Source organism: Polypterus senegalus, chromosome 4 (genome assembly GCF_016835505.1).
Source record: "Polypterus senegalus isolate Bchr_013 chromosome 4, ASM1683550v1, whole genome shotgun sequence".
NCBI lineage: Eukaryota > Metazoa > Chordata > Cladistia > Polypteriformes > Polypteridae > Polypterus > Polypterus senegalus.
Window position 1 is genome coordinate 116,126,311 of NC_053157.1, and position 6,040 is coordinate 116,132,350.

Genomic DNA, 6,040 nt, shown 5'->3' on the forward strand with positions numbered 1-6,040 from the left:
ACTTGTTTGTCAATCACAATCCTTATATATGAACACTGACCATAACCATTATTGCTAGCATCTGAAAAGTGATGAAGCTCAATTTTTTGGATTGTGCCAAGGTTCTCAGGAAAGAGGTATCCTTTTATGAGAAATTCGTGAAGGTTTATCAAGCAATGGAGCCACGCTTCCCACTTTGGCTTTAGATCAAGGGAAGGAGGTTCATCCTATCCTACACCCAGTTTGCACATCTCTTGAAGTATTCTTTTCCCAGTTAAGATATAAGGAGAGATAATCCCTAATGGATCATACACACTTGCAACCACTGATAGTATTCCTAACTGTGTGGCTGCCCTTTCATCAACAATGACATTGAATGAAAATGTATTAGCTCACCATTCCACTTTACTCCTGGCACACTTTGCACTGGAAGCTCATTGAAGTTTAGGTCTACACATTTTACTGAATTGGCACATTCATTGTTTGGACCTACATTCAAAACATCTCTGCTGTTAGACACAAACTTGTGTAAATGTAATTTACCTTTAGCACATACCTCCCATGCTTCTTTAACTAGCTGCTTGGCCTTCTGAACAGAGTCAATGCTGGCAAGTCCATTATCAACATAGAATAATTTTTGGATGAAACTCTGCCAATGGGCGGTCCTTTTCGTACTTATTCGCAAGGTAAATTCATGCCATATGAGATGATGCTGCTCCAAAATTATGCACTCTGATTCTATATTCCTTGGGTTCCATTTCTGTGTTCCTATTTTCCCACCACAAGAAAATCCCAATCGTCTATGGTGACATGAAAATGGTGGAACATTTTTTGCTTGTCACAAGTAATTGCAATTTGGTGCTGACAAAAGACTCTGGTCAGGTCCTGTAAACAGGTGGTCTTTTAGAGAGGTACCTCTAAATTTTGCAGAGCAGTCAAATCCGACTCTAATTTTCTCTGGCTTTCTAAGATGATACACAGTTTTCCTTTTAAATGCCTCATTAGTACTTCAGCAAGCTGCTTACTGTTAGGCCGCATAGGATGCTCTTTGAAGGGTAGAGGCATTTCAAGATGTCCTTCTTCATTGTGGTGAATTTTATATCTTATTGAAATATTTGCTTTCCTCTGGGCTCTATGTCCAAGAAATTGGTTTCTAGTGCCTTAATCACAGTGGCAGGTATAACAAACGGTAGTTCCTTTACAGAGGTGCGGTGACAAAATCCTTTCATCTTCCCTGGGTTTATACAAGGCACTATGCATCCTACTATACTCCAGCCTAGATCAGTTTTGACTGCATATGGCTCATAATTCTCCAATGATATCACATGTTTCAGTTTCAGGGCTCGGGCACAGTCATAGCCAATTGGAAGACCTGCAGGACAGCTCAACAGATCTGGCATTTTTTCTGCCACATGGAGAAGATGGGTCAAACCTTTCACTGTTTCACAAGTAGGGATGCTACTTTGTTCTGATGGGATGTACTCTCGTGCATATGCAGGTGGTAGCACAATGTACTCTTGTGAAAAGTACCCTCTCACTATTGAAACTTTGTCAGTCATTGTTGATAGCTTTAATCTGACAGGTTCTGTGTCCGCTTGAATTTTTTTGCAAACATCCTGGTCAATAAACGTATTGTTGCTCTGTGTGTCCTGTAATGCATACACTTACATTTCTGAGCTGTTCTTTGCTGCACAAGAAAGCTGCACTGCAACAATCATTGCTGCTCCTTCCTGAAAGTTTTCTCCTGGTACTGATGAGACCACGCTTCGACTGATGTCTGAAGAGTATTTATTTGCTCTCTCTCGCTTTATCACAGGTGTAGGGATAACATATTAAAAGCATACCGTGTGACCTTCTGAGCAGAAATTCAGGAGTTTTTCCAATCTCTTTGATACCGTAGTCATGTCCATCTTATTAAAAGAAAACATCTTTCTTCAGCTTAGCGTGCATTAAGTGTCTCAATATGTGCATTTCCGCTCCACTGATGAACCTGATCACGTGATCACAGCACCTTTCCATTCAGGCCAACTTTGTATATATATGCACGAATATACTGAGATCACAAATAAATAAAATAAAATTGCACTTGAAAAGGAAATATTATCTACAATAAGATTGAACCACAACTATTATAATACACAATATAATTTAAAAAATATATTCCACAAACTCAAGTATCAAATTTACATATACAGTGGTGTGAAAAACTATTTGCCCCCTTCCTGATTTCTTATTCTTTTGCATGTTTGTCACACAAAATGTTTCTGATCATCAAACACATTTAACCATTAGTCAAATATAACACAAGTAAACACAAAATGCAGTTTTTAAATGATGGTTTTTATTATTTAGGAAAAAAAATCCAAACCTACATGGCCCTGTGTGAAAAAGTAATTGCCCCCTGAACCTAATAACTGGTTGGGCCACCCTTAGCAGCAATTACTGCAATCAAGCGTTTGTGAAAACTTGCAATGAGTCTTTTACAGCGCTCTGGAGGAATTTTGGCCCACTCATCTTTGCAGAATTGTTGTAATTCAGCTTTATTTGAGGGTTTTCTAGCATGAACCGCCTTTTTAAGGTCATGCCATAGCATCTCAATTGGATTCAGGTCAGGACTTTGACTAGGCCACTCCAAAGTCTTCATTTTGTTTTTCTTCAGCCATTCAGAGGTGGATTTGCTGGTGTGTTTTGGGTCATTGTCCTGTTGCAGCACCCAAGATCGCTTCAGCTTGAGTTGACGAACAGATGGCCGGACATTCTCCTTCAGGATTTTTTAGTAGACAGTTGAATTCATGGTTCCATCTATCACAGCAAATCTTCCAGGTCCTGAAGCAGCAAAACAACCCCAGACCATCATATTACCACCACCATATTTTACTGTTGGTATGATGTTCTTTTTCTGAAATGCCGTGTTCCTTTTACGCCAGATGTAACGGGACATTTTCCTTCCAAAAAGTTCAACTTTTGTCTCATCAGTCCACAAGGTATTTTCCCAAAAGTCTTGGCAATCATTTAGATGTTTCTTAGCAAAATTGAGACAAGCCCTAATGTTCTTTTTGCTTAACAGTGGTTTGCGTCTTGGAAATCTGCCATGCAGGCATTTTTTGCCCAGTCTCTTTCTTATGGTGGAGTGGTGAACACTGACCTTAATTGAGGCAAGTGAGGCCTGCAGTTCTTTAGACGTTGTCCTGGGGTCTTTTGTGACCTCTCGGATGAGTCGTCTCTGCGCTCTTGGGGTAATTTTGGTCGGCCGGCCACTCCTGGGAAGGTTCACCACTGTTCTATGTTTTCCATTTGTGGATAATGGCTCTCACTGTGGTTCGCTGGAGTCCCAAAGCTTTAGAAATGGCTTTATAACCTTTACCAGACTGATAGATCACAATTACTTCTGTTCTCATTTGTTCCTGAATTTCTTTGGATCTTGGCATGATGTCTAGCTTTTGAGGTGCTTTTGGTCTACTTCTCTGTGTCAGGCAGCTCCTATTTAAGTGATTTCTTGATTGAAACAAGGGTGGCAGTAATCAGGCCTGGGGGTGGCTACGGAAATTGAACTCAGGTGTGATACACCACAGTTAGGTTATTTTTTAACAAGGGGGCAATTACTTTTTCACACAGGGCCATGTGAGTTTGGATTTTTTTTTCTCCCTAAATAATAAAAACCATCATTTAAAAACTGCATTTTGTGTTTACTTGTGTTATATTTGACTAATGGTTAAATGTGTTTGATGATCAGAAACATTTTGTGTGACAAACATGCAAAAGAATAAGAAATCAGGAAGGGGGCGAATAGTTTTTCACACCACTGTATATACATATACAGGTATTTTGCAACAGCTACACACACTTATATAAATTTCAGTAGATTTCATAAAAAATAATTTACCAATTTACCAATTGATTTAAAATTGTTACCTGAAATCCATAACAATGGATTAATATTTATGTTAAATGTTTTTAGTCTAAGAATGGAAACAAAATATAGAAATTAGACCAAGATGTTCTGCAGTTACATGCTTGGCCACTAAAAATAAAACAATAGAAAGAAAAGCAATTTTCCCCAGAATAGCAATGCTGCTTTGGAATGTTAAATTAATAATAGCATATATGAAAAATTCTAATTAATTTTTGTATAAAAATACGAAACTATAATGCTACTAGAATATGAAGATGTTATTATATTTCTGACAGTGGATTTTTTAATAGGAAAAATATGGGCTGTAAATCTTGGTTAAACTGTTGAACTGAAAAGAGCCTCACAACAGCAGCTTAAAAAATCTGGAGAATGGATGAAATCATAAATAATGGAATATGTAGACAGACCATTTGAGATATTTCAGCTATGTGCCATTCCAGGATGTTGCATTCAGTGCATTTGATTCATAAATGAAGAAAAAATGGTGTTCATAGTTAATTATATTGTTTACACCTAAGATACAGCATTCACAGCTACATATATTAATTATACTGATTATGATAAATTCTGTTCAATGAGTCACAACAATGCTTTATTCCTATACCCTAATCTACAAGTTTCCAAGAGGAATTTTGTTGGTAAAATGAGAACAGAGTGTAGATGTTAATTAAAAATGTTAAATCATCTTTAAAAAATATAAATTATGAATCTAATGTGAATGCCACTTTATTCACAGTATATACTATATATTTATTAATATGCAAGTGCACTTACTATAGATTAACAAAAATAACACTACAATATGTACAGTATATATCAGTACAGTATATATCTCAGATTTGCCAGAGGTTATATACAAATAATCACAAAGAATCAAAAACATAGAACGGAAAGAATAATAAAATTCAATTCAATGTATTAAAAATGTAGAGTGGAACAGTATACATGTATGAAGAGGTATAAATTTAACCAATTTAAATTCACAGTTATTTAATTAAGAGTTACATACATTATGTGAAATGGCATCTTCACTGTGTGCATATATTCTCTTGTTTTTGCTTGATTTTTACCTGTCCACTCGTTTCCTCACACATCGTTTACAAATTAGTGTTGTTAAAGTTACCAGAAGGTGTGGCCTCAAGAAAAGAAAAAGTAAATATTAGCAAAAAGGCTCTGACAGTCTACAAACATGAATTGCTCATATTGATACACAAAAACTGATATACTTTATATACATAAAAAATAAAACTATTGTAAAGTATGCAGTGAGAATAAATTCTAAATTATCATATAATAAGTATTTAAGAAGACAATCAGTTCCATCACCCAAATCATTACAGAAAAATAAAACAGTTACAAAACAGTTAATGCATGTTCTACTATGATATACATTTTTTAAAGTTCTAAGAAGTTAAAACATATCAAAAGCAAACGATTAAAGTCTGAGGCTATGAGTCCTAAGGAACAAGCATTCTTCCATTTTTCCCTACAAGGTTTTTATTGGGAGTTTTTCCTTGTCTTCTCAGAGAGTCAAGGCTGGGGGGCTGTCAAAAGGCAGGGCCTGTTAAAGCCCATTGCGGCACTTCCTGTGTGATTTTGGGCTATACAAAAATAAACTGTATTGTATTGTATTGTATAAGAATCATGCAGAGAATACTTTGGGACATCATCTAAATGACAAACATCTTTCATTCTAACTAGTTTAAGTTGAAATGAATTATTGTGGTTAATAAAATACTTTTGTTTCTGCTTTCATTTTGATGAATATAAATGTTTCACCATTTGATGCTTTAATAATTAAGAAAAATAATTTATTGCTTTAAATTCTTAAACAAAGGAATTCATGTTTAATTAAAAAACCAGCCACTTTACACTAAAAGCAATTGAAGCAATAAATAACTTTATAAAATGATAAAGATAAATAAAAGTTGTTCTGATATTAATATATCAGATGGCAGACAGAGAATTTGTACAAGTAAATAACTAAAATAAAAAAGCATTAATAGATTGATTAGAAGGGATTGGCATACAATTTTCAACCACTGTGGCTCTCCACATCTAGGATTGTCAGTCTTGGCTAGAGGATAGTTCCTACATTAATAGAACTTTTTACTGCTAGGGAGTGGTACACATACTGTAGAGAGGTGT